At 39.1% G+C, this 27,743-nt stretch overlaps 1 protein-coding gene and 1 long non-coding RNA gene across 2 annotated transcripts in view; both read right to left on the bottom strand.

Moving 5' to 3' along the window:
- The window catches only part of LOC120418347 (uncharacterized), a 172,022-nt gene that overhangs the window by 5,087 nt on the left and 139,192 nt on the right, over positions 1 to 27,743 (bottom strand). The gene's annotated exons all lie outside the window — the stretch shown is intronic.
- On the bottom strand, positions 16,043 to 17,655 carry LOC120431681 (uncharacterized). The gene is made up of 3 exons (XR_005607936.2): positions 16,788 to 17,655; positions 16,544 to 16,718; positions 16,043 to 16,491 (listed from the first exon to the last, which is right to left on the bottom strand). It is a non-coding gene; the product is annotated as an uncharacterized LOC120431681 (long non-coding RNA).

Raw genomic sequence — 27,743 nt, 5'->3', positions numbered from 1 at the left:
ATTCTTGTATATCTCGACAATTACCTCAATTAGATGTAGAAATTCTTTCTCAAAAGACGCAGCAAAGGTCAATAAACATGGATGTAACTAAAAATTTCACTATCAGATTGTCAACATTAGGCCATGTTCCCTCGTTCGAAATCACTCAATTTTCGTCAACACTGAAGCCACAGAGTAGCTCAGAGGGAACACCCGTATTTTTCACAGTTCTGAATTTGAATTTATCCAAATCTGACGTTTAGTTTCAAACTGATTAATTCATTATAACTTAACCTACTCAGGAATTAGTGGGCATAATTTAGAGCATTCCACTCCGAATTTACCGAAGGTTGAATAAAATTCGCCTAATTCTGACATTTGTTTGATTTACTCATTCCTTAGTAGATTCTGTTTTCAACAAAAACTTAGTGATTTAAAGTCGTATTGTAGCAAACTGGGTGCTGAATAGACAGAATGCGTAACGTGATTTTCGAAAGCTCCCCATTGCTCCCCACTAATACAACTGCACTACAGCTGTAAACATAAACAAATTAGAAGGCTATGTTCAAGCTCAAGCGTGACATATTTTTTGCTGCTAAAGTGAATTATTTTTAAACTTTTTGGATCTGTTAACGTTAAAGTTTTCGCAAAAAAATTAAGTGCTTCGCAATTTTTTTGTTTGTAGACTAAACGATGGGCGGCCAAAAGAGGCCTTTTTGTTTTCCACAAGTAGAAAAATTATGTCAGAAGTGGTTGGAATTTTGTGGATCAGAAGAGCAACCAAATAGAAGTTCCGAGATTATGTATCTTTTAATGGTAGTGATAATATCGGAGTAAGATTATTCAAAATACTATTGATTGGCAGGTGCCATTCAAAGTTACTGATAATTCGTCGCTTACATTTCAAAACGCGTCATTAACATAGGTTTTGCGCGAGACATAGCGCTTATTGAAATGTTAGCGACGAATTGTGCCAATCTTTATTTTAACCCTCTTCTTAAAATATGTTGACTTCGAAGTCCTCAAAAGATCGACGCCATCGACCTTTTTTTATTCCTCAAAATAAATTATAGATCGAACACAATACTTGCCACTTCTTGCTATCATTTTGCGAACAGTAAATTGGTTCCGCTTTGACAGTTCTAAATTGAGACCGTTTTGCAAACCACTATTCTGCACCCAGGTAGCAAATATTTAGTTTTGGTTTTCCTTTCGTGAAATACTTTTCAATTACGTTTTTTTACCGTGATGACATTTGACAACAATTGATTTATTATTTTCAAGGAAACATAGACGAATTTTCAATACCGAACACAGATTTCCTTTCCATGCAAGAGCATTCAAAAAAGAAAACGTCAAACTGCCAAGGTAGTGCACGAAAAGGTGAACCTAGAAGCCACTCAAGGTAGAATTCGAAAAAGTTTCCACAGTAGGTAAAAATGTTCGTCCCTCTTGCGTGTATTGGTGTGTGTGTAAAAGTAGCACTAAAAATTTCAAATCACGTCCCACGTTTTTGATATGGAAACCTTCCCTTCTTTCTTCCAAGTCCCAGCCCAACCACAACAACCCTGGGCACCAGAGCAGAGCAGGGGTGGGAAAAGGTTGGTCGGGCCATAATGATGGATTTCTGTTGCATCCCCCACCTCCTCGGATCACGAGGTTTCTTTTCAGTCGGTGTGCGAACGTGGACATAATAACGGCGGGATCATTCGCCGCCATGTTCGGGTGGTAGGGGTGGGATTGTATGATGGATGAGGCCCCGGTGCGCAGGGGTGTATTTGAAAGCTGTTTTATTCGAAATTCTTTTCGAAACTGTGATTTCCCAGAAACCGTCAGAGATGGGAATTTAAAGTTATTTAGTTTTTTTTATTTTTTATCAGGTTTAATTCAAAGTTTTTTTTTCAAAATATTGTTTTAATACAAAAGTTAAGTCTAGAAAGCAGTTTACACCCCTGCATCACCCCTTCAACTGAGTGTCCGAGGCGGGCGCTGGAGTGGAAAACTTTTCAGAAAAGAAATTTGTTGACTCTTTGCCTGGCTTTCCCACCTCTTCAATTCCACCTCGCTCCCCGACCAGGGCTGCCAACCTTTCATATAACGACGACGACGAGCGTGACTTGAGAGATGTATGCGCTCTGAAATGGTGATACGATGTACTTCTTCTTACTTTTTTGCAGGATCTATTTCTCCTCCTCTTCTTCAGGTACCAGTTGGAAGCGCTCTGATTTAATGACAGGGGACGGTCGTCGAAGTTTCCTTTTACTTACCCGGGCAGGGTTGCCAGCAAAAAAAAAAAGGTAAATCGACTAAATCAATTCGAGCACGGAGAAATATATATATTTTCCAACGGAAGGGACAAAAAATAAAGTGAGTGCAAATTCGTTAAGAGATTTCGTGATAACTTTTGGACTTTTCGCTTCGTTTTTTTCAGCGCCGTCACGCGAAGGACGCTTCCTCCCACACTGACAGTTATGAATCTTATTTCATTAGGTAATCTGAATTGGAAGTGATTCAATTTGTGAGTGGCCGGTTTGGGTCGTTAGCGTCGGAGATGGGATAACGCGCTGATTTGCAGCGAATCTTGTTAATTTGAGTCAATTTGCGGTGCAATTTAGCAGAGACCACTCTGAATTTAACCCAATTTTGACTAACCATTGTGAGCGTGCTGTTTGACAGATTGTTTTTGTTGACATTGTGAAAATCGTACACGCTAAGGATGAAAAGCTAATGTTTGGGTGAAATGATTTTATTTTGACTTTTTGATTTTTGATTAAAATTGACGTTCTTTCAAATTTCTCTAGTCCAAATCCCAAATAAACCAACATTTGTTATCAACTGTATTCTTCCAATTCCCAATCGAATCCAATTACCACAACCACGACCAGCCCGAGAGCCTCGCAAAAAGCCAAACGAAGCAGGAAATTTGAAATGACAAAAGTTGGTCCTGGCTCGAGTGCATCCTCCCCCTCGAGGCCCCGTTCCCAATCTGACCACTCTTACTTCCCCTGTGAACGAATCAGAGTGCACCTCAAGAGAGTGCAAAAGTTGTTTGCTTTTAATTTTTCGCACGTTCCGGCGACCGATTCCGACTCTCCCACGGTCACAAAACTTTGTCACATGTTCTGGACCCATTGCCGACACACATACACACACGGACTCGATCGGGGATCCTAGCCCGAGGGGGCTGGCCGGGAAAAGTCAGCTCTCGGAAGCAGGAAATTAGTTTGCTAATTAAGAGTGGGGGGGTTTTCTCGTTTTTTTTTTTTGCAAGGAGTAACTCATGTGGGACCACCAAGGTGGTTGAAAAAGGGTGGGAAATATTATTTTTCAATTTCTCAGCTAGTTCCAATCATTATCCTCCTTGTTGGCAGTCAAGAAGTGCAAAAAAGTGAGGGTAACGAATTGAAAAGCTTAAAACAAAGAATTGTTCCCACCTTTGTACTACCAGCTTGACAATCAAGCCGTAACAAATTGACGAGCTGGAACTGGAACCGGAAATTGAGACCGGGCGCCCCGTGGAAATTGAAAATATTTATGTTAATGGATATTGTGCCCCTGGATGTAGGCAACGAACGACCGACCGACAGTCGCTCCGGCAATGGCAGCGTTGAAAGGTGAAATTGAAATTGGTTTTGAATTGGTTTGTGTTTCGGATTGTGCTGCAGCAAGTAGCAGCAGCGCTCCTTCGGGCAAGACAATCTAGCTCCAGAGCGGTGAGAGCTCGTAAACCACAAATAAAGGGGAAGGGAATCTGTTTTGGCCTTGTTTCTACATTTCAGTTAAAATATTGAGTATTTTGAAATAATATTAATAATTATAATGTAATAAAAATCATGCAATCATGCATTGAATATTAAAAAAAAAAGGTTTTATGCAAAAATTGTGATTTTCTCCTTAGCGTGTACGACAATTTCGAATCAAAACAAAGAACTGACACTTGTAGAAGTTTCTCGCCTACTTTGATTAAAAAATAATCTAATTTCGTAAAACGGAAGTTATTCAAAAATGAGTAGGTATTGCAATCAATCCGACGACACGACAAGACACTCGGTGCAAAAATCTGCGTAAAATCTGGTCCCACCGTGAATCCCGTGAAATCACCGTGATTGACAAAAGTCACGGTAAATTGAAAGACCCCTCGGATTTCGCTAAAATTAAAGTTATCTCGCAACACTGTGTGAATGTAAATATTTACATTAATCAAAATCTGTCAAAATCATTTCATTCCGAATTTTCAAAGGTTCAGATTTCTTTTTGGCCATACTGGCAGAACGCACTCCACGGCTTCAACTTCCTTCTTCGGCACAAAACCGGTTCCGGAATGGGCCAACGAACCTCTCTATGGCACCGCAGGATTCGGCAGCGTACCACGGGCCACGGGTCTCGTCGCTCTGGCCCGGACGGGTTGGATCACTCAGGCCTGTCCTTCGTTGGGTGGTTGGAGATGAGGGAATCGCTGACTATTCCAACGATTTGTTTAGAGTTTCCGGCGAAGGGACGTCGGAGGAGAAACATTGCAGGATCGAGCCCATTCACCTTGGGAGCTGGGGTTGGGAAGCAGCGGAGGATGCGCCTGTTCAAGCTGGGACGGGGTCCGGTCTTTTGGTCGTTCAATCTATGTTTACATGGCAGCTTGGGGTTTGTTTGCATCAGATTTGCTATTTCTTTTAAGCAAATGATGCGCAAAATCAACAACAAAACCTCGTTTTTGAAAAAAATAATGTTAAACTTTGCGTTTAATAAAAAAAAGCTCCCTAAATAGAAAGTTATTGTTTTGTCGAACGTTTTCCTCAATACACTGAACAAAATTCTCACTTATGATTATTATGATAAATATGAATATGATTTTTTATGTAAGTGTCATAATGGGTAAAATTTATTAAATTTTCAGTAAATATTATGATGTGTAGGACTTTTTTAAGGTGTTTTTTTTGTAAAACTTCTCATTTTATACACTGAACTAAATTCCAACTTGATGTTTATGGCAAATGTCAAACATAACCGTCTTACCCTAAAATTACGATGCAACCAGAGACAGAGCTGCACAGCCCCAGATTTATGAGGTCGTTTCGTGGAACAGAAAGCGGGTGTACGTCCACGTCCACCAGCCAGTGCCACCATCAATTTCGCATTTACTGAGTTGTTAGGCAGCAACTCTTTCCCGGCTCGGCAAAACGATGAGAATGACGTTAAAATGGACCGAAACAACCGTCCAAACCAACCAACTGTGCGGGCCCAGAACTCGAAAGTGGCTTCTGCGGTGGTCGAGGGGTTCTGGTGCCGTAGTTTACACCCGGAGGCAATGGAGTTAATAAGAGGGTAATAGGAATTTGGTTATGGCAGCGATGTTGGCAGCACTGCTGTGGGATGGGTTGCTGAAATTTTCACTTCAAAGTGCGGCATTTTGTAATGAGTTTTTGGGGCGAAATTGCAACGCCCGATGCACAGGCAGCAGCTGCTGTCGATTGTTTGGAAGGTTTCACGTGGTTTATTCACTGGAAATTACGAATGTGGTGTAATTTCGTTCCGACTTTGTTGTAAGTACAAAAGGAACCATAGTGACCCATGGGAATATTTATCTCCCTTTCAAAAGGTTTTGAATCAGAATCAGAATGCAAAAAATAAACATTTGTTTACCGTACAGATGGCTCTGTTTTACTCTGCGTTGCTCTCATATTTGAGTAGTTGGCCATCTTGTTAACGCAATATCTTTGGTAGCTGTCATAACAATACACGCTTTCAAAATTTTGCTTAAAAGTGAGTAAAATTTTATCCATAGTTAGAAAACACAATAATGATGGAAAATTAACGTGAAAGCCAAATCGTGTCATATTTTGAGGGTTTATGAACATCGATTTTCACTAGAAGCTCCTGAAAAGTGTTGAAAAAATACTTCCCACCCCAATCAGATTGCAAAAATGACGCTGTCAAAAAACAACCCAACTTTTTTTTTTGTTACATCTGTATTCCAACGCCGAGGTCATCGTCGACCCATTCGAAATTGACGAAAAAGTGTCAATTTTCGTTTCTTTTTCCGGATTTTTCCGAAGCTCGCGGCCACAAAAAAAAGGACGCCGCTGTTGTACAACCCGGGCAACAGTTTCGAAGCTGGCAAAAAAAGGGTTTTACCCCGCTGCCCCCCTGATTCCGCTCCCAGTCTAATTTCAACGTGTTCACCGATTTGTTGCGACATTTTTCCAACCAGAAAGGAAAGAGGGGGGAGGTTGTTCCATTTGTCGGAATTTGTGAACCCCCAGTTCCGAAGTGCCTCCGGGCGCGGTCTAATGGGATCACGATGTAAATACACTCTCTCGGGAGACCGGTTTTGGGGTTGGGTTCTCTGGTGACCAATTTTTGGGTTTTATTCAGGTTTTGTGGAGGATTCGGTGGAGGGTGAATTGGATTGGTTCAGCCCTGAAGGGGTACAACCCCGATATCCGTTCTCGATTCCGGCGCCAACTCTCGTGGGACATTAATTTTAACGAGAAAACTTTCCTCTTACAATTTTTACTGGGTGACGCGAGTGATGAGATTATATTTTTTTCGGGGTAGGAAAAAAGGGTTATTTTGTCCTCCCCTTCAGCAGTACATTTGTTTCATAATCGATGTTTATTTAGTTGCGAAAAAGGGGGAAAACATTTGCTCAACTTTCTCCCTCTAAAACGCCTGAAGTTAGCCAACCGAAAAGTAAACTCTCCTCAAACGATAATAATGGCACTGCTTGAAATCCATTTCGCACACACACTTGAAATAGTTTCTTTTCAGCAGCTGAAGTAGGCGTTGACTGAAGCGGGTTCTTCTCAAAGTGACGCCCTCGTACACAAGTTTTGACAAGGGAAAGGGATTAAAAAGAGCATTTGCCTGCAAGTATGCAACCGCACCAACCTAGTGCACACTTCAAAGACATGGTTTGCCCTCTGTTGGTCGGTGCCACAAAAAACCATTCGATACCACTCTGGACGAAGGAGGCGGGGGTGTCGGTCTTCAAAGACGAATCGTTTCTGTCAAAGAGATGAAAGAGATTGGCATGCTTTGACCCTTAGCGCAAAGGATCCCGGTGGGGTAAAATGGCCATTTTCTAAAATACCGAATTTAAAAAAAAAGAAATGGATCAAATACAAAAATTAGGATAAAAAAATTAAAATAACAACTTTGCCCGAATTATCCCCAAACGCAGCAAACCATCAAAGAAGACCACAACCGCCATTTTATTACACACATTTTATTCGTCATATTTCTAACCATTCTCGAGGGAAAGCAAATATTTGTTGCACTTATGGTAGCTTTACCAACCCAAAAGAAGCAAGTGTCCTTCTTAAACCCCTTCAACGACGCGTCTTTGCAATGGGGAATAAATGGTATGCAAAGCATGCACGCGCGTTATGCTTGAACTGTCAAGAAACGAGAACAAATTCAAGCATGGACGACGACGGTGACGTTGTTTCGTCAAGGAGCAGTAGGCTTTGGCTTGTTATTTTGATGGAATTTGTAAGGAATTTGAGCGTTTCAGAGAATCATGAGTAAATTATTTTTTGTCTAAATTCATTGGACCATCATCCAAAATTGTTCAGATTTTCTCAAAACACAATTTACTCGGATTAGTTTTCAAAAAGACGTAAGATCCAATAGTAAATAAAGCCTTTTTTTTTGCATCGGTATTCGACCTACTTACGAAAGCAAAATTTTGAAAACTCACCCGAGAATTATCCAAAATTGAGTTAGCACTTAATTATTTTCCTGTTCCACACACAGTCATTTTTTTTTGTATATGGCTTAAACTTTGTGGGGGCCTTCTTTATGAGCAAAGAAACCATGTTGTGTCATTATTCGAAAATCTGTAATTTTTGAAGGAATTTTCTGGTCGATTTGGTGTCTTCGGCAGAGTTGTAGGTATTAATGAGGACTATTCAGAAAAAATAGGTGAACGGTGTTTGGATGAGACTTGAAAAACATCAATCCTCTTGTTTATTTTTCTTTTATTTGCTGTATTTCAGTAACCAGAGATACAATCTTTAATGTTTCTTAGGCAATTTTATTGGAAATTGTCTAAACTTTTCAAAAAACATTATCTCAGGAAAAGACAATCATGGAAACTACACTCAAAGGAAAAATATATCTCAAAATCTGCAACTGTGGATTTGCTGCAGAAAATGTCACATCTTATAAAAAAATTGCAGAAAGCCCGTAGATCATTTTTGCCCGCGGGTAAACATTTCAGCGATCTGCAGTTCTCACCAACACATATTATGCTGGCCCGCCCCCGAGCAACACTCCAAAGAGAAGAATTTGTTGGTGCTCTTTCACTCACATTTCATCAAGCGTTAATGGCGCGGTGGTAGCGTGTCGGATCAATAACCAAGAAGTTGGTGGTTCGATCCTCGTTCTGTCAAGGTTTTTTTTTGTAAAATACAACCCGTCGGTAAGGTCGATAATTGTCGGTAACGGGCAAAAATGTCATAAAAATGTCCAAAAATGGGAATTTAACAGTTAAAATTAAACTGTAATCTTTAAAACGGTGCACTTTATCAAAAAATGTGTAATGTACTTTTCGATTGCAAATTTGGTAATCGAATTATACTAAAAACCAAATAAAAAAAAAATGTTTGACTGAAATGTCAATTTTTCTTCCAAAAAACGCAATTTTTATCAAAAAATCAATACTCGGCGGCAAAATTTTTCTCCGTACATCTCTAAGGCACAAAAGTTGCGTTTTTTTGTCCTCTAAAACGTAGAAAAAAATAATAAAATCGTAACCCTGCGGCAAACTATTCTCGATAATCTCTATGACTAAAAAGTTGAAGTTTTTTCTTGAGTTTTTGTCCCCTAAATTATTAAGAAATATTTTTTTTGTGAAAAAAAAGTTTTTTTTTAATCGGCAAAAAACAATTCCGTGTACCTATTTTTTCTAAATACAGCTAATATCTACAACTTTGCCGAAGAAACCAAATCGATCAGTAAATTCCTTCAAAAGTTAGTACTTTTTCAAAACAACCAAAGCGCCATGTTTTTCCTATGTACATACCCGAGCAGACGGAAATAACTTGGGAATAACATTTTTTGATATTTAAAAATACTAGGCCAATAACATTTTATGTTATTTATAACAAGTTTTGTTATTCGCCGTTATGATTCTTTTGTTATTGGATTGTTATTGTAATAACAGACTTATAACATTTTTAGTTATTCTTCGAACAAATCTTTGTTGTTATTTTATGTTATTTTAACAACTAATCCGATCATCTCAATAACAATTGGAGTTATTTTTCCATAACAAAAAATGTTATTCCCAAGTTGTTTTGGCTTTCAACCAATATCAGACCAGTAACAAATTTTGTTGTGATAACATAAACTGTTATTGAACTCTTATGCAAAAATGGATTTTGCAAGAATATTCCATAACACTTTTTGTTATTTTAACAGTATTTGTTATTGAAATGGCATGAATTTTGTTATTACCGTCTGCCCGGGTAGGACCTTTTGAAAAAGTAAGTGGGATTTTATGTGTACAGTTCAGACTCGATCATCCGAAGGTTTGTATGGGACTTCGAATAATCGAATCACGAACAAAAAAAAGTCGTTTTTTTCATTTTCTTGTTTTTAACATATAATTTTAGTTCTATTACCCCATTTTAAGTTAAATTTGAGTTTTTGATTGCCTATTAAAAAATAAAATGATTTTTTCAATAATAAATCACCGCCATTTTGGCCGATATCGTGGCTTTAAAAATTCTTAAATCATTTTAGCGTAGTTTAGGGGGCATACTTAAGCTCGACTATCAAAAATCAGACAACGAAAAAAAAAAAATTCCTGCTTCGATAATACGAAGTTTTGATTATCCGAAGTGAAATTTTTCCGAGGGCTTCGGATAATCGAGTCTGGACTGAAATTCAGACGATTACATTGAATTTTAAGCATACACAACCGAGTTTACATGTGATTCTTAATTTTCCTGAGGATTAAATATTAAGTATTTTTCTATGTAGGAATACTCTCAAACTCAAATGTGCATGGTTTAGTTTTAAATTAATAAATAAATTGTTATAGGATTAGACATGAAACGGTTTATAATAAAAAAATGCGTGCTGATTGTAGAATTTATATTTGAAGTGAGTATTAATTGATGTGTTTTTCCTTTGATTTGATTTGATTTGATTTGATGTGATAACCAACAGGGCCACAAGGATGACCTATGTAGCGGTTGCCTAGAATTACAGTGGCTCAGACTCAAAGGAAGCATCTTCAAATTACTGCCGTATGAAGGGCCAAAAGGGGGTGGTTGGACGCGAACGAGCAAAATCACTCACGGTGTCCTCAGGGGATGAGAATCTCCTTCCGACAGTAACCTCCAATAACTCCGAAAAAAGTCTGACAAAGCTGAAAAACAGGACTCGCACCCTGTTGGGGGCCTAAAAGGGCGCGGCAGACAGCTGGAAACTGACAGAGGTCAATAGATGTAGTAATTAGACAATCCTTTAGAATTGTGTAATTAATAAACTATTTTCCCCTTTTTACGTAGTTTTGGTCTTCCACTATCCACATCCAGTCTCCGCCATTACAGCATACTGTCCACTGCCCTGATGCTCCCTTCCCGATCCCCGGCTTTGGTTCTAACTACTAATAAAAAGGAAAATCATAGATGAGAATAGGTCAATGCGGATGGAGAGCAAATCGAGCTCAGTATCCCCTCACAAAGACTGGTAGTAAGTGTGAAAAAAGCAATGGAAAATGTAAAGATAAGAAGAAAAATTAAAAAGATAGAACGTCAATGCGGATGGATCGATGATCCCCTCACAAGGACATATAAGAGACAGATGGTAGGAAGAGAAAAAGAAGAATAGAAATGCAGGAATAAGAAATAGTCAATTCGGACGGAGAGCAATTGGGACTCTTCCCTCACAAAGACATCAATATAGAAAAATATTCAACACACTACTTCAATCATCATGGTAGTAAATGGATTGTGAATATGTCAGAATAAACGAAGAGCTTTTGGTGATAATAATAATGGAAAGATCTCACCGAATCACGAACTCTTCAAAAAAGGAGCTATCTGCAGCCAGCAACCATTTCCGCCAAACTTGACCCATTTGGAAGATGATCGTCAGTTTCTGGGTTTTCTTCGATTTTGTAGGCAACCGGAAATTGACCGGGTGCATCCAGCAAAATCTTCTACTGGGACTTCTGCGGGACCGGAATCACAGGAACACATGAAAGGCTCCTCGGTTGTTTGCGTTGATGTGAAGTCGACAAACAATTATCGCTTCTTAGATAATTCTTCCTTTACCAATTTTTAGATTAATAATTCCCCATAGATTTTTCATTTGAAATTCGAGAAAAAAAAACTTATTCAACATTTCACGATTTCTTCACATTCTTCGGAGGATTCCACCATGGTCATTACCCTCGGAATGCCACTATGACCTCGGATCTATCTTTGACCCCCGTCTTCGGACTGTTTTGGTCCACACATCACAAAACAGGCCTGTCACGATACTGCTGACTACAAATCTACTAGAATCATTCACATAACAGCAATTGGCGCTTCGCAAAAACCCCAGAATTTTCCTTTATAAACTTCCAAAAGATTCACTCTAGCGACCCAGGAGATTTTTTTAAAGGCATGAGTTCTTTTCCTTTTGTAGACCCGAATTGTGGAGGACACTCTTAATTTTCCTCGGAGAACTAACAGTACGCAGGAGGGAACCACGAAACGAAACGTAACCGACGACAAGAATAAAGAAATTTTTGAATTGATTTTGATTAACAAATTTTTTTTCCAACGAAAATGACGCGAGCGAAAAAATTTGCGACCTTTCTATTTCACGACCTACTTCGATCCCTATTAATTGATGTGTTTTTCCTCACCAGAAAAAAGCAAGCTAATTCTTGAAGATAAATCGCATTAAAAGTTCCGCTCTCCACCGTGAAAAATAAACGACGCCGGGAAACAAAACTAAATCTTTTTCCATCCCATTTCTGCACCCAAAGCACATGTTTCCACTTTCGGCACGAAACTTTCGCCGAATGAATTGCTTGAATGAGCGCTATTCATACATATGTTAATTTCTTTAATATTATCCTTTTTCCCGCTCTCTCTTTCTCTATATATCCCTCTGACTGCTAGTGTTTTGCTTGTTCCCATACATTTAGCTACAGGGTAGGAAAGAGTAAAAGTGGTTCCTCCGTTGAAAAGAAACCTGCGAGCCACATCATCATCGAAACATTCAGGTGCTCACAGTTGAAACAAAAAACAATTTGGTGAAATTAGAAATTTTAATTCGTCTTTAATATGTGTATATTCGAATATAATATGACTTACAGTTTTTTAAAATAATTTTTCAACGGTGCAAATCTCGTTCACATCGTTGTACGCACACTGAAATTCCGTGTATTTTTTCGAGGGGGCCAACCAGCTCATCTTTTTTTTTTCTTGCTTCAGAATAAATTTCCCATTCATTTCCGAGCGCGGGCTCTGGCTATTCAACTTTCTCTCCGCGAGACGAACGAAATGACGAGCTTTTTTTGAGCGTGTATTTGTGAATCATTGCCATTGGCATATTGTGGAATGTGCGTGTGTGTGTGTGGCTTCAGCCAGAGGAATCCCACGCAAACGATAATCCCATCATCCGAGCTAGTAGACTGTTATTATCATGTTTATCGTGGTGAATAAATGTATTTTTTTTTGTGAGGGTGAGGGTGTGTGTCTGTTTTTTTACTGCCATTCAATGCAAATTTTAAATTGGTTCTACGGAGAAATGCTTCGCAAACGTGTGCAGTCAAATCGGCATTGATTGAAATCTAATTGGATTATGGTATTCAAGTTAATACTATAATGCAAATTATATTCGACGGAATGGTATTATGACTGAGCTTAAAGCTCAAACTTGAACAACCCTGCGTCTCCACCGAAACAACACGAATATCTGTTAAATTTGATGGAGACGCGTGATACTTTACGTAACCGAATTCCATCTCTGAAACAAGCTCATTCAATCGGAACATTTTTCCATTAGCGTTCGTTCAACCCCTCCGGAAAATCCGACAAACCGCTTTTAACTCGATCGGGGTTCCTTAATTATCACCTAACCAAGCATGAAATTATAAGCCCAGCCACCATCCAGGGAAAGGATTCGTCCTTCTTCTTCTGCGATGATGGCGACGACGACGTCGTCCTCGTCGAAGGTTGGATCGATGCAAATTTTTACATTGCCGAAGGGAACACACATGTGGGGAGCGGGAGATGGGTCTTGCTTAATCAAGCTTCCCACCCACGTAATTTGATTTATTTGCTCGAAATATTGGAAATATTTTTTTTATTTAATTGCCTATTTCCATTTCCCCCTGATTTTTCGGGCAGATTTTAAGAAGGGAGGGTGGGGGGGGGGGGAGGGGTTTATTCAACATAAACTTCAAACAATACATGCAACGGCATCAGTTATTTAAAAAAAATAAGTCGATTTATGATCATTTCCCACTTTTCTGCTTTGTATTTTTCAATTGTTTTTTTATTCCGAACAAAAAATTCTAAGCCATTTGGTGTCTTCAGCAAAGTTGCAATTAATGATGAGAATAATTCAGAAAAAAAAATCAACTGCAAAAAAAAATTAAGCTAACTTTTGAGCCACAGACAAGAATAGACATCTTTTTCACGTAGATATGACTTTTTGATCAATTAAATTTGACAGCTAAGATGAGGTCTACACCGAATAGTACACAGGAAAATAAAATTTTGCAGATTTTTTTAAACAAATTTTCGTTATTCAAAAAAACTTTTAACTTTTTGATTCGTTTAAGGGAACAGAAAATATCTTCTTTTCAGATAATTCCAGAATGGGCAAAAATGTTTGAACAAGTTTTGATTTTTTTTTATTTAAAAAAAAAACAAAAAAGCTAAAAAAAAATCATTTCATTTTTTTTGTAAAATCAATCAAAAAATACTTTAGTGCCTTTTTTGAGTTATAGTCATTTTAGGTTACTTTTTTTGAATAGCTCAATCAAAATTCCTTACATTTTGCATTTTTTTATTGGTCCAAAACCCAACATATCAATGTTTGGTTTATGTTTATGTAAAATTATCATATAAACCCACAGAAACCAAAAATATGAACAAAAATATCGATTTTGTAGCTTTGGCTAAATTATAACCGCAGATTCAAAGAAAAAAAACCAAAAATATTCCAGAAATTTTTTTTTTCAAGAGCACTCTATCGTGAACCACCCTAATTTTCAACCAAGCCTATTGCTAAAGGGCAGGGTTGCCAGGTTGCCAGGTTGCCAGATAAATCTGGGAATGCCAGATTTTTCAAGTGTCAGCCAGAATAAAAATTTATCCTTCTCAGTGCCAGATTTTGCCAGATTTTTCACTTCATGCCCATTTTGAACAATTTTTTGATTAAAATAACCTGAATTTTACAAATTTTTCAATTAATTCATATCCTCTTTCCCCATCACCATTGAGAATGGTTAGATTTTCGTCTGCCAGATTTTTCCAGATTTTTGATCGATACATTGTCAGATTTTCCTTATTTTGACCTGGCAACCCTGCTAATGGGAAAGGGCAACAACTCTTCTGAAGACTCTAAAGCTCAAAAACCTCACCATTTTTCTGAAAATGCACTTTCCATCTAATTTCGCGATCTGTACCACTATGCATTGTTGTTGCGGCCTTTGGTTGCTGAGATATGGTCAAGCAAAGATAATAACTTTTTGAAAGGGCTTAAAATACTTATTGTTAGATTTTCAAATGTTGAGCTAGATTTTTAAATGAATATTTTTGTTTTTCGTAAGCTTTTTTATAAGGTTCTTTTCGTTACTGGGACCAGTTCAGAAACCAGAAAATTGCCGTGTTGAAACAACAATTTTTTATTACTCCCTTATATATCTTCCCTGGAATTATTTGTTTTCAAATGGCTGAGTATGACTTACAATTACTTTTTCTTTTTCAACTTTCAAAATCGGACAAGAAACAGCAAAAAAAAAAAATAGCAAAATTAAATTTTTATTTTAACTTTTTTGAAATGTTACGTCATTTGATTTTTACAGCAAGGACGAGCAGTATAGACTCTTTGGCCCATTTACATTGCTTTGCTACATTATTCAAAAAATTCCCTCAAAAGTGAACCAACCCAAAAGTGGGTAACATACGATAACAGATTTTTGAGAAGCTACAATTTTGACGCCGGTGGTTTATCGTGAGAGATTTGATAGCTCCCATAGTAAATGTCTCGAATGTTTATAGTTTTGATAGTTGTTTCCACTGATCATTTTTGATTCATTGTTTAACTTCAGCTGATCTGTCAATAACGGAGTAGCAGCTCATTGGCAGTAAACCATGCTCATGCTCAATTTTTATTGTTTTGATAATTTTCTTCAAAATGCGTAGATTTTTTTTATTCGAAATCTATATATTTCCGGTGCACAAAAATCCTGTTGAATCGAATGATGTACTTCTCAATTAAATAAAACAATATTTAAATTGAAAAGGATTCTAGAGCCATTTATTTTAGCTCAGATATGGTGTGTGTTTTTAATTTGACAGATGATTCGCTGGATACGTTCGTTGGAGTCTACTTAAGGTGAAACGTGAAGACAATTTGAGTGTTAATGTATTAGTGCGATGCAATAGTGTTGGTTTGATGATCATCATTGTTGACGTCATTTATGTATTTGTATTAGTGATATCGTGTAGTAGTGGTGGTATTGACAGCCAACCTTTCCAAACATTTGAAAATTGCCTAATTAATCCTTAATTAACATTCGAAAACAGTATATCTCCTTATCTCAATATATAGTTAAAATTCTCCCTTTTTCTTATATTTTTCTGTCCAAATAAAAAATGTCATTCTAAAAAAAATAATTCAATTCAAGCCAGAAAATGATTATTTTGTATTTGTTAGTCATCTTCCCCAACAATGATTTGAACATAACTTTAAACCAATTGCAATGTAAAATAATTTTAACTCAATCGTAAACAACCAAAAAACAGTTTTTATTGGTCGCGTCGCGTCTTAAATAAAACATGATTGCGATTTCTTCTCTCATCAATTTGAACTTTTTAAACTGTTTTTTTTTCTTAGAGAATATAAACTTTATTCTAACACAGATAGAAACATGAAATTTTAACATTATTCGTGATTAGAATCGCTGTCAGCTGATTTTATTTTATGTATTTTTTCCAAGACTGACATCTTTTGACCAGTTTCGAAGAGAGCTTTGGTTTCATAACGATGATTCCGGATCCGACGACGAAGTATTCCCGGTCCACTTCACTGCCACGTAACGCGTGATTTTGTTGAAAGAGATTAAGCATGATTTCAAGGTCATCGAGAAGGCGGCCGCAGCTGCCAAACTGTACCAGATGAGCCAGCACTTGGTGCGCAACGGCTTGCCGTAACGACCAAATGTGAGGTTTCAAAAGTGTAGGATTCGTGTGTTGCCCGTGGCTTTTATCTGGAAGGGTCAGTTCCACGGTAAGCCGTTTACATTTTATTGCCAGTAGAGCCGGAGCAGCGCTAAAAAGTAAAACAAGTTGTTGAAATAGTTAACCTATGAATAAATCGTTACTTTTATTGCCAAATCTCTGGCCTTGCTTCAAACGCCACTTCTCCAAACATGATTGATTGCGTTCGCTTTCAGTGAATCCAGCAGGAACTCTTCCGATACGTGGTCCGCAGCACCTAGACCAGCACGGTGTCCACGAAGAACCAACATTCCTGAGTTTTCACTTGAGTCTGTTTTCCTGTGGGAATGTGAATTGAGAGAAAAATAATCAACATGAACTATAATAGCAACTTCTTAACAATCTTACCACTAACTTCTGAACACAAAAAACTCCGCGACCAACACTCTCATCACTGGTTCGAAAGAGAAGAACCGGACGTGGTTTTACGGCGGTGGCTTGGTCTTGATTTTCCGAGTCGGTTCTGGTAGCAGTTCCGCCTTCGTAAAAAAACAGCAAATTTGTAAACAAAATGAAACGGTATGTATTTTGCACGGTAGCACAGCTGACAGAACGCAAACAAATCGAACTGTCAGATGGTCAGATGGCGTGGCGTGTCAAAGAAAAGTGTTGCCAAGCACGTTAGAATTTTGAGAAAAAACTTTTGTTATGAGTTCTTTTTAATTGATTATTATGGTTTTATTCCGGATAATAGTCTTTTTAATAAATTACAACAAGAGTCAAACGTTTTTAATCCATTTTAACAATATTAAAGATAGAAAAACTCAAATTCAAATAATAAATGCCAAAGTCCCTGAATGAAATTCCTGGCAACACCTATATTCGAATTTTGATGATTACCAACACTAATGTCACTGATGCTGGTGTTAGTACGTGTGAAATCAAACGAAAATTTGCTCGCGAAAAACTTCGATTCGCAATTTTAGGACCACGATTTTCGCGGATTTCGCGAGTGTTGTGAATATTGGTGGTAATCATCCGGTTCTCCAGGCTGCAGTACGTCTAGGGATTGCAGTTTTATTGAGGTAAGGCTAATAAAACGGCATTTTGGAGCTGTTTGTTGGTGGCGAAAATTTTGTATGGCGAAAACAAAGTGCTGGAATAAAGGCTAAATTTATGGAAAATTTAAATTTGTTGACCTGTTAAAGCAAAATTTTGAATTGTCGAAAATGTGCCGTACACAGTGATTATAATATGATGCATGCTGCGTGCTTCTTATGGGAAGAATTTTCAAACTTTCTAAAACGTTCTATATTTCCATTGCTTAGGGTGGAACAAAAAAGCATCATTTTTAGGGTGGAACGGGACAGTTTTTCTACCATGTTTTTTCGCCATATTTGATGATGGCACGTTACACCTTAAACTGGAGTTATTGATCATGATTTTGAATAAAAGTGCAGTTTATAAATAAATTTTTCTTAGGATAAAATAACTGCAAAATTATCAAATTCTATAAAAAGTGACAGAACTTATGTGAGCGGAGGTATATTTTTCCAGTCGCTTACCAACGTTTACACACACACACATTCGAAAGCCGGCGTGATCACGTCTATAGAAGAACGTGTTGGTACACAAGTGAAGTATGCCCTCAAGAAATAATGAAACCCGTAATTCCTTGGAGCACACGTGGCAACATCCAGCATCAGCCAGCAGCGCATCGCATCAGCACCGTAATTGAAGGTAAATGAGAATGCTCATTAGAATTTAACTCAATTAAATTTAATTAATATGCACGAAAGGTGCTTCGTGCGCTCTGGATGGTTGCCATGGGCGGCACAAATGGGGAACTGGTGATGTGATTTAAAAGCTTATTTGAGGGAGAGGGAGGCAAAAAAGGGGTGGGCGGTGCGGAAATTTAATTGAATTTTTAACGCCCTGTTTATGGGCACGCGCTGGCAGTGTTGCCATTACGAGAGTTGGAAATTATGCTCAATTTTGGGTGCGCAACGATGTGCCACTTGTTGGTGGTGGCAATCAAAATCATAAACGGTACAAGGGGAACATTAACGTTTAGTGTTTAATGATTGGAAACATAAAAGTTTTGTCACGTTTGATGATGTTTGTCTGACAAAGACTGCAGAAACATAAATGAGGTTTTGTGATTTCAAAACATTAGCCGGAATAATTAGAATTCGAGATGTAAACATCTGTTTGACAACTGAATTCTGATATTTGAGTGCCTTTTAAACTAAAGGAGGTATGACAAACATACTTGCACTTTTTCATGTTTGACAGTTTGCCAAATTCGTAAAATAAGGCAAAATGTATGCAGACTGCATTTTTTCATACACAGCCACTGTCACACACACTGTCAAAAAGTGCGAGTTTGTTTGTTTGCCGTAGTCTAATACCTCCTTAAATGAACTCGAATGAGCGAACAATCAAATTAACGAGAAAAAAATTTCGAAACAAAAGACTGCCATTTCAAGACATCTTAAAGACAAAATCAATTTCCAACTGTCCTCCACCGAGGTTGACCTCTTAAACTGAAATCGTTTCGCCGGCAAGACTTCCCACTCGGTGGAACCCCCAGTCGGTGGCATCCCACTTCCGTTTCGACACTTTTCTTTACGGTTATGAGGCCATTCCGACCATTTCCGAGAGTAAAAACTGCGACGGATCACGTAGGCGTTGACTGCCGGTCGCGCGATGATGGCGGCGGCGCCACCTTCGTCAAGTGCGCGCTGTCAAAAGTGTCCAACGCCTGCTTGGATGGACGCTACCGGAGGGGAAGGGGGGAAGGGAAAAGGACCGTCGTAAAACAAACAGTCATTTTATAAGGAAGTCGTTAGGAAGCGTTACCGCCCAGAATCTGAGAAATTCGACCGAGTGGAAGAATTATGGCAGTTCGGGGTCCGGCTCACTTGAGTCGAGGTTATGATGTTGGCGAATTTTTAAGATAGAGTGTGGTATTTAACCTTCTTTATTAATTTAGACGCAGAAATCTGAAAAATCTGTTCCAAAAGTTAAAAATCTTTTAAAAAAACCCGATTTAATCCCACCTGGGGTGAGATAGAGCCTTTCTTCCTAAAGAATATAACGATGGTACTTCTTTCAATTCATAACATTGACTTTGTTTAGAAGAAGAAGAAAGTCTTATGATGAAAGCAAAGTATTATAAATGATATGATTTCCAAAGGAAACAAAAACACCATTTTCACCAAAAGAATATTTTTAATCGTACATATTCTCAATCAAACAAGCGTTTATGACAAACGCAAGCATAGCAAGCTTCACATGCGCCAGTGACAACGCACACCGCGGTAGGCGCAAAGAAAACCCGAGGTATAAGTGAACCGCGTGTGCCGCACGGTGCAGGGAAGATAGCCATTCAGCTTCTACGAATGTGGCAGAGTCAGAAATAGCTATTTTTACAACCGCACCACTACACACTCAATCACGAGTACCTTAGGTAGAAAGCCATTGGCGTCGCCAGCATTGAAAACTTTGAAAACGATATAAACGATGAAAAGCTTAGAAAGCTCCTATTGGAATCCAATGAACCCTGTTAAATAAACTTACGAAATCAAGAAAAAATTGAGTCTACTTTTAGGCGATTTTCGGAGCCCACGGAAAACAAATAGATTGTAGCCGGATGAATGTCCTATGTCACAAAAGTTTTTAAATAAACATTGGACAGTTATGCAAAAACAAACAGGGCAAAAGAAATCGAAAAGCTACGATATCTAACATGTTGTAGGAAACATCGGTAGACTAGCTACTACAAACGAGTATAAGTCGAGCCAGCAAATATATGCGCCAGCATTCTCGCGCCAGTATTCGAAGCTCAACTTGACAACTTGTCGACTTGGCGACGAAGCGTCGAAAATCGATGCAGTGTGATTTTTTGACGATTTTTCCGATTAAAATTCATGCTGAATCGACATATTTACGAAGATGGAAATGACGTCCTGGCTTAAAGTAAAACCTATACCTTTCTTTAGTAAGAAAGGCAAAAAGTAAATCGTTCTAAAAATTGATCGGGATTGCCGATCGATGTCGAATTTGTTTCAGATGCTCACTCATGGTCTGTACTATGAATGTAGCAAGAAATTTTGAATAAAATCAGAAATGAAAAATGTTGGCGAAGGTCACCAGGTGGGCTTTTACCTTTTTTTAGGGATTTTTTTTCTTTTGGTAGATTAATCAAACGGCTCTAACTCCAGAACCAGATTATGGATCTGGATGAAAATTTGGGAGGTTGTAGAGCTCGAAAAATGCAATTTTTGAGATAAATAAAAAATATGAAAATGAAAAAAATTGACCATATGTTCATTTGAAAACTGTGTATTTTGTTGAAAAGTCTGGCCGCATCCGAAAACAGATGGATATTTCGAAATTTGCGAGGCAACTCGCCCAGGTTCAGCACACTAGCTTTCATCTGCATTTAGAAGAATCGAAATCGGATATATGGGAGCTGAGAACGGCGCGACACAAAATTTAGCAAAATTTTACCACATACGAACATCACTCGACCTCCACGGAATTTATTTTCTCAAAATTCGAGGGTTGGAGATAGACGAGTTCTGTCAAGGTGAATCGATAGAGCGTCGAAAATCGATGCAGTGTGATTTTTTGACGATTTTTCCGATTAAAATTCATGCTGAATCGACATATTTACGAAGATGGAAATGACGTCCTGGCTTAAAGTAAAACCTATACCTTTCTTTAGTAAGAAAGGCAAAAAGTAAATCGTTCTAAAAATTGATCGGGATTGCCGATCGATGTCGAATTTGTTTCAGATGCTCACTCATGGTCTGTACTATGAATGTAGCAAGAAATTTTGAATAAAATCAGAAATGAAAAATGTTGGTGAAGGTCACCAGGTGGGCTTTTACCTTTTTTTAGGGATTTTTTTTCTTTTGGTAGATTAATCAAACGGCTCTAACTCCAGAACCAGATTATGGATCTGGATGAAAATTTGGGAGGTTGTAGAGCTCGAAAAATGCAATTTTTGAAATAAATAAAAAATATGAAAATGAAAAAAATTGACCATATTTTCATTTGAAAACTGTGTATTTTGTTGAAAAGTCTGGCCGCATCCGAAAACAGATGGATATTTCGAAATTTGCGAGGCAACTCGCCCAGGTTCAGCACACTAGCTTTCATCTGCATTTAGAAGAATCGAAATCGGATATATGGGAGCTGAGAACGGCGCGACACAAAATTTAGCAAAATTTTACCACATACGAACATCACTCGACCTCCACGGAATTTATTTTCTCAAAATTCGAGGGTTGGAGATAGACGAGTTCTGTCAAGGTGAATCGATAGAGCGTCGAAAATCGATGCAGTGTGATTTTTTGACGATTTTTCCGATTAAAATTCATGCTGAATCGACATATTTACGAAGATGGAAATGACGTCCTGGCTTAAAGTAAAACCTATACCTTTCTTTAGTAAGAAAGGCAAAAAGGTTAAATTAAACATTTTTCAAAGAGATAAATCTGAAAATTGTGTCAAATTCCAAAAAAATTGCAACTCACGTCTTAGCCGTCAGTCTATGACAAACTGTCAACGGAGGAGGTGTCTGCATTTAATGTCAATATCATCCGAAAACGGAGACGTGATTGGGGATCCGCACACCGGGATTGAATTATTCACCGCGTGTTGCACGCGGTTGATGGACCCCTCGGCGTCGATTCCGACGGAACAAAGGAGAACCGATTTTGGAAACTAATGGCGAACGTGATTTGGTTGTATTTTGGGCAAATTTGATGGACAAATGGCTGGATTATGACATTTCAAATTGTTTTGCTTGAGATTACGAAAAAACTGAAATCTTCAATTCAAAACAAACAATTTTGGTTGATTAACAAATAGAGAATTTTAAAACTAGATAAAGTATGTAAAAATGCTCAAACTGGCACCACTGCTTTGAAATTTATCTGAAAAGTTTCAGCACTGCAAAGTAAATGAAAGTATTGTTTATGTTTTGGTTTTACTAGCACAAATCACTCAGTTTTCGTCAAAACCGAACCGACTCAGAAATGAGTAAGCAGCGCATCTCTCAAATTTGAGCGTGTAGCGTGTAGATAATTTTTAGAAGTTACGCAGGGCTGCCAAAACGGTTTGTTAACTCATAAATGATAAATCAAATTTGTGCTGTGAAAACTGCTGAAAATAATTGAAACATAAAGTCGAATTGTTCGGAGATACACTCAACCCCCGGTGGTTGGTCACTTTTTCGTTTGACACTTTTTTAGTTTGTACCCCGTTGGTTGGTCAAAGTCAAACTAAAAAGTGACGAACTGTCACTTTTTACACGGCGCTCATGCAAACTATCAAAACAAACGTTTAGTAGTGTGTGTGAACTCCGTGTAAGAAGGGTGTCAAACTAAAAAGTGACCCCGTTCGTTTGACAACAGTTGGTGTCAAACCAACGGGGTTTGAGTGTACATAGAACAAGTAGTTTAATTTCACAGAATGTTTCTCTTTTATTATTCATCGGCATGCCGGGGGAAATGAAAACGACCAGTGTTGCCAAACTGTCGGCAATTGGGCACCGATCCAACAAAAAACGTACCGTTACCCTCAAGGGTTCCCATCAATTGCTCGACCATTCCTGAATGCAAGGATTTTTTACGGTTATTTTTATCTCCAGCAGTCCCGTGTAGTGGGTTCCGACCACCCACACGACCTTTTTCACTGGAAGCACTTTATGTTCACTTGAGCTCTTGGCACTTACGCCAAACAACCTTTCATCGCGCATCGGTCCGGTTTGCCGGGGCATTCCATTTTTATTAGCATGTTGTTGGAGATTTTACGCAGGAATGAATATTCCGAAGAGGGGGGAGGAAAAGTTTTCCTTGGCTGCCGCCGTCAAAATGTCTGGTACCATTGATTTTATCGTCCATCGAAGAGGAGCAGCTTTGAGCAACGCCGCGCCAAGAAGTTCGTGGCAAGAAGTTCGAGAAAAGGTGAAAATGATTTCAAACTTTGGCAACACTGCAAGAAAGTCCCACTTTAACGGTTTCAATTTGACCATCGCCTCCGGCGATCCAAGATGGCGTGTGAAAATAAACGGCTTGCCAGCACCTTGTAATTAGTCCCCGTTTGACATTCCACCCCACGTCTGGCACGTCAGCGACAGCGGTGGTTGCTTGGGTCGACAGAGAAAAAAAAAATCAAGAAAACAATCGATTGACACGCGATTTTGCTACACGACAGCAAGTCATGGCCTACCGCGCGGTGCGGATTTCCGTGCGTAGGAAACATCTTCAAAACGACAACAACAACAAAGCGCCGTCATCGGCGTTGCGTGCGGAAGCAAAAATGTCAAACGAGATTTGTTCTGACATTTGCGTGTGAGCCGCCATTTTTATGCGTTGACATACTGTCGTTAAGGAAAGCCCTGTGCTGCCAGCCGCTGATTGAGTCGTAAAATTGGGAATCGATTTTTGTTTACACCGTGCCAAGGTGTGCTGCGTGTAAGCTCGTGAAAGGTTATGTTTTATGGTTTAAGTGGTTACTTTCATGGGTAAGGTATTCGCGAACGCTCAGTGCTGACATAATCATGAATGTCACGCCAGTCAGAGCGGGGGAAATGAGTGGGCTCTTAATCCAGCTGCCAGCGGAAATTACTGTTGGGATTTGGTGGAGATTGGTTGACGGCAGTGCTGCCAGAAATTTGAATTTGAATTCATACCTGGATTAAGTTGTTTGAAATTAGAAACTCACCTGAAATAGAAGAAAAAAAAAGTGTTACATTAATTTCAAACAGTTTACGTTGATTCTAATCTAATCTAATCTAACCCTAGCGCAGCCAGTCTTTCGAGGGCATCCTGGAGAATGCCTTAGGTTGATTGACGCCTAGCATCTTCTTGTCATTATCAACATTTGCAGTGCGCCATTGCATTAGAATGCATTGAAACATCACAAACGTCAAAGCGGCCAGGCCAACTGCGTAAAGTTTACCGCAAAGATGATTCGTTGAATTGGATTGAGTATGAACACGAATGTTCAAACAACAATTCAGTTCTGAATCTACAGGGGAGGAAGAAACGTGGGGATCCCCCGCTCACGTTCCTGTTTGTTTAGGTAGTTATACGTTGGGAGCCACCATGCTAAGAAGTTTTGGTGCTCCGGGACCCTCTGGGATGGGACATTGTATTTCCACAAATGCCCGGGACACTATTTGCCATGGTTATAGCGCCACAACTCGCTCTCTGTTGAAGAAAAGATGACATTTTATTATAAAGAAAAAACAGGTTTACGGGGATGTTAGTAATTTAAGTTAAAATTAAAGTTATCAAATAAATTAAAGTTAAAGTGTTAGACTAAAAACTGTTAAGCAAAAAGTATAACACAAATTTAAAAATCTAATCTCGAAGGAAAAATTAGACTTACCTTATGCTACGTACACAAACATTGTGTAAAACGAACGAGCCTACCTTAAAAAGCTTATGCCACACTAGCCCGACGTTTTCCATCGCAAAACCCCACCACAGCAAGCTAGATTGAGAGCACGCTCTCTGTGTACAGAGCCGAAAACTGCTAGAACGATGAAAGCACACCATCATACAATCTCAGCCCGTCCGTGTGTGAAAAAGCCGACGGGTACGCACAAAGAGGCGCCACGAGGATGTGCACCAACACCAAGTAACGCAGTCGACACACAGCACTGCACCGACGCCGGCTCTTCCGAACACAAACACAGCAGTTGAGAGCAGCTGCGACTTCCACCTCTCGCCACCACACTCAACCCACAATCTCCCCACCCCCATCTGCACTCGCCAAGCACATCAGCCAGCCGTGCGCAACGCAAGCTTTTGAAGCTTCGCTCTCCCCAAAAGCTCTTCTCAGCACGCACACCCTAACACGTTCGACAGTTGGTGTGCTTCAAAACGCTCGTCACCACACCAACACACTGCTGTGTGTTGCACTACAAACTTCAACATCAACTCGCCACAGCAGCAGCCTATTGACAACCATCCGCTCGCTATTATTCACACGTTTCCAGCCCACATTTTTTCATTTTCATCTCACTTATCCCAACACTTCTATTTGCCTTCAATTCTTCCAAATTCAATTCTTGTGCCATCCAAAAAATTTGTGCTTTGCACTGTCTGTACGCATACAACCATGGGCCACAAGCTCCTTCCAGCCCTGGCGCACACCAATACATGCGAAATGATATGCTAACTGCTTTTGATTCCAGCGAAGTCGTAGCAGGAACCAAAACAAAATCACTCCTAAAATGCACTAAAATGACGGAAATATGTTGAAACTCCATCTTTCCCGAATGGACTCGAAACTTCTTCAACGATTGTAACACTTTTTGACCCGAAACGCGGTTTAAAACAACGAAAAAATCTAAAAGAATCGAGCGCGATTTCCAGCAAGACTGCGTCCGGTCAGAGTTGCCAGACTTCCTCAAACAGTTTACGTTGATTCGTATTTAATTTTAGTACAAATTTTCCACCTCAAATCCTTTGATAACCAGAAATTCAATCCAATTGTGACAATGCCATGCAACAGGACCTTTTTCCCGAATTTTATTCTTTTTATGACAGCTTCGACTATCCAACTCGTGGGCTTGCCCACGCCATCAATGGAAACTCGCACGCCCCAGTGCAAAAAGGTCACCACCGAGGGGCGATCCCTCCCCAAAGTCGATTGATAAAAATTGCTATTTTTTCAATTTACCTTATTTTCCTCCGGGTCCCTTTTTTGTTGGCCGAAAGCGACAATTGTGCCACCGAGATCGGATTTTATTCCGTTCATAACCTCAAGCCAATAAAAAAACGAAAGCCCCTCCGGTTTTGTGTCGTAGTTTATGGGCGAGGGTTGAAAACAAAGCCACTTTCTAGTGGTGGGCGGCCCGCTCGATGGTCCCTGAATTTGAATAAAAAATGTCGATATTAAAATTCCACTTGTGGCACGCGAGCCGGTGGTCGACTCTTGCCACTCTCTTGGTTTTCAATCCTAACCTTACTTTTTGGTTGGTTCGAAATTCACAGCCTACTGTTGCTGATGGGTGTTTTAGGCTGACCGATCTAGATTGTTCTTTTGAAAAACAATTTAAAATTATTATGACAATATTGTTTCCTTTTTTATCGTGACATTTGACAATACTGGACGATACACGCTTAACTGAAATGATGCAAATTTTGTACTTGTTTACATTGTTTGGTAAATTATTTGCAAACCAAAACAAATCCTTTTTTTGGGTAAAATTTACTAAAATTTGGATGACCGCTGTTTTGGGATCAGTGTGAATTTATTTACTTTTTTTCGCCTCATTTTTTTTTTATTAAACGTTACTCAAATTTGAAAGACCAAAGATCACAATACTTTAGGATCAGCGTGTAACACTCTAAACGTCACAGCTTGCACCGCCTCTTTCGACGTCGAGTGTCTTAAACGAGCGGCCAAATCTGGCCGCTCCTCAGGAACAAAATAACTTAATATTAAATTTATTCCTCGCCATTTCGTCTGCACCTTTTCATCCCCACTTTTTTAAATAAAAACCCAAGAGAAGGGTGACTTTTCTTTCAATTTTACGAGCTTTCGCAAGTCGTCGTCGTCGGTCCTCGACGACAACCGCAAAACGTGCGACATGTTTTTTTTTTGCTTTTTTTCTTGCCCCTGTCATGGAAGAGCTTTCTTCAGCGAGTGAGCGGGCGGATGCCAGATTGGATGGCTTTCCCCTTAATTTATGCCCGTGTAGCCCTAATGGCGTGTGTGATTTTTATTACCGTGGTTATTTTTCGGTGTTTTGCGTTTTACGAACGCAATTTCGTGTACATCGCTGCTTTGCTTTGAGTGGTTCGGAGCTGGCAACACTGCCATTTTTTGTTGGTATTTTTTTAAAGAAAGTTAGTAAAATTTACCCAAAAAGCTGCTGTCAAAGTACACGCTAATTAAAAATACGGCAAGGTAAACCTTATTACCCAATTTTGTGGCATTCAACCCACCTTTCAATTTCTGGAATCAGTTCCGGAATGTTTTTACAGCTTGGAATGTTTCCGGAAGCCACTGCAGGTACCTTTCGCCGGAACAATGTGCCCGTGCTGTTTGCCCTCAACTATGTTCGTAACTTTCGGAAATAGTTTTTACCATCAAAGTTGTGCAAATTAGCCACCACCACTTTCGGGGCTTGGGGCTCGGAAGCCACTGCACATTCCATCCGGTTTGTCCGGTTCGGACAGCAAATTAACCATCGGACTCTGCCTATTGTTTGGAAAGTTTCGGGTGGAAGTTGCCTTCAACAATAGAAACTTTCGCAGTGAAAGGATGCTTTGTTCGATGAAAATTGTGTGGTAAAATATTCAGACGATGAAAATGCTAAATAACTTATGG

This window comes from Culex pipiens, chromosome 1 (assembly GCF_016801865.2).
Source record: "Culex pipiens pallens isolate TS chromosome 1, TS_CPP_V2, whole genome shotgun sequence".
NCBI lineage: Eukaryota > Metazoa > Arthropoda > Insecta > Diptera > Culicidae > Culex > Culex pipiens.
This window is presented reverse-complemented; position numbering and strand designations above follow the sequence as displayed.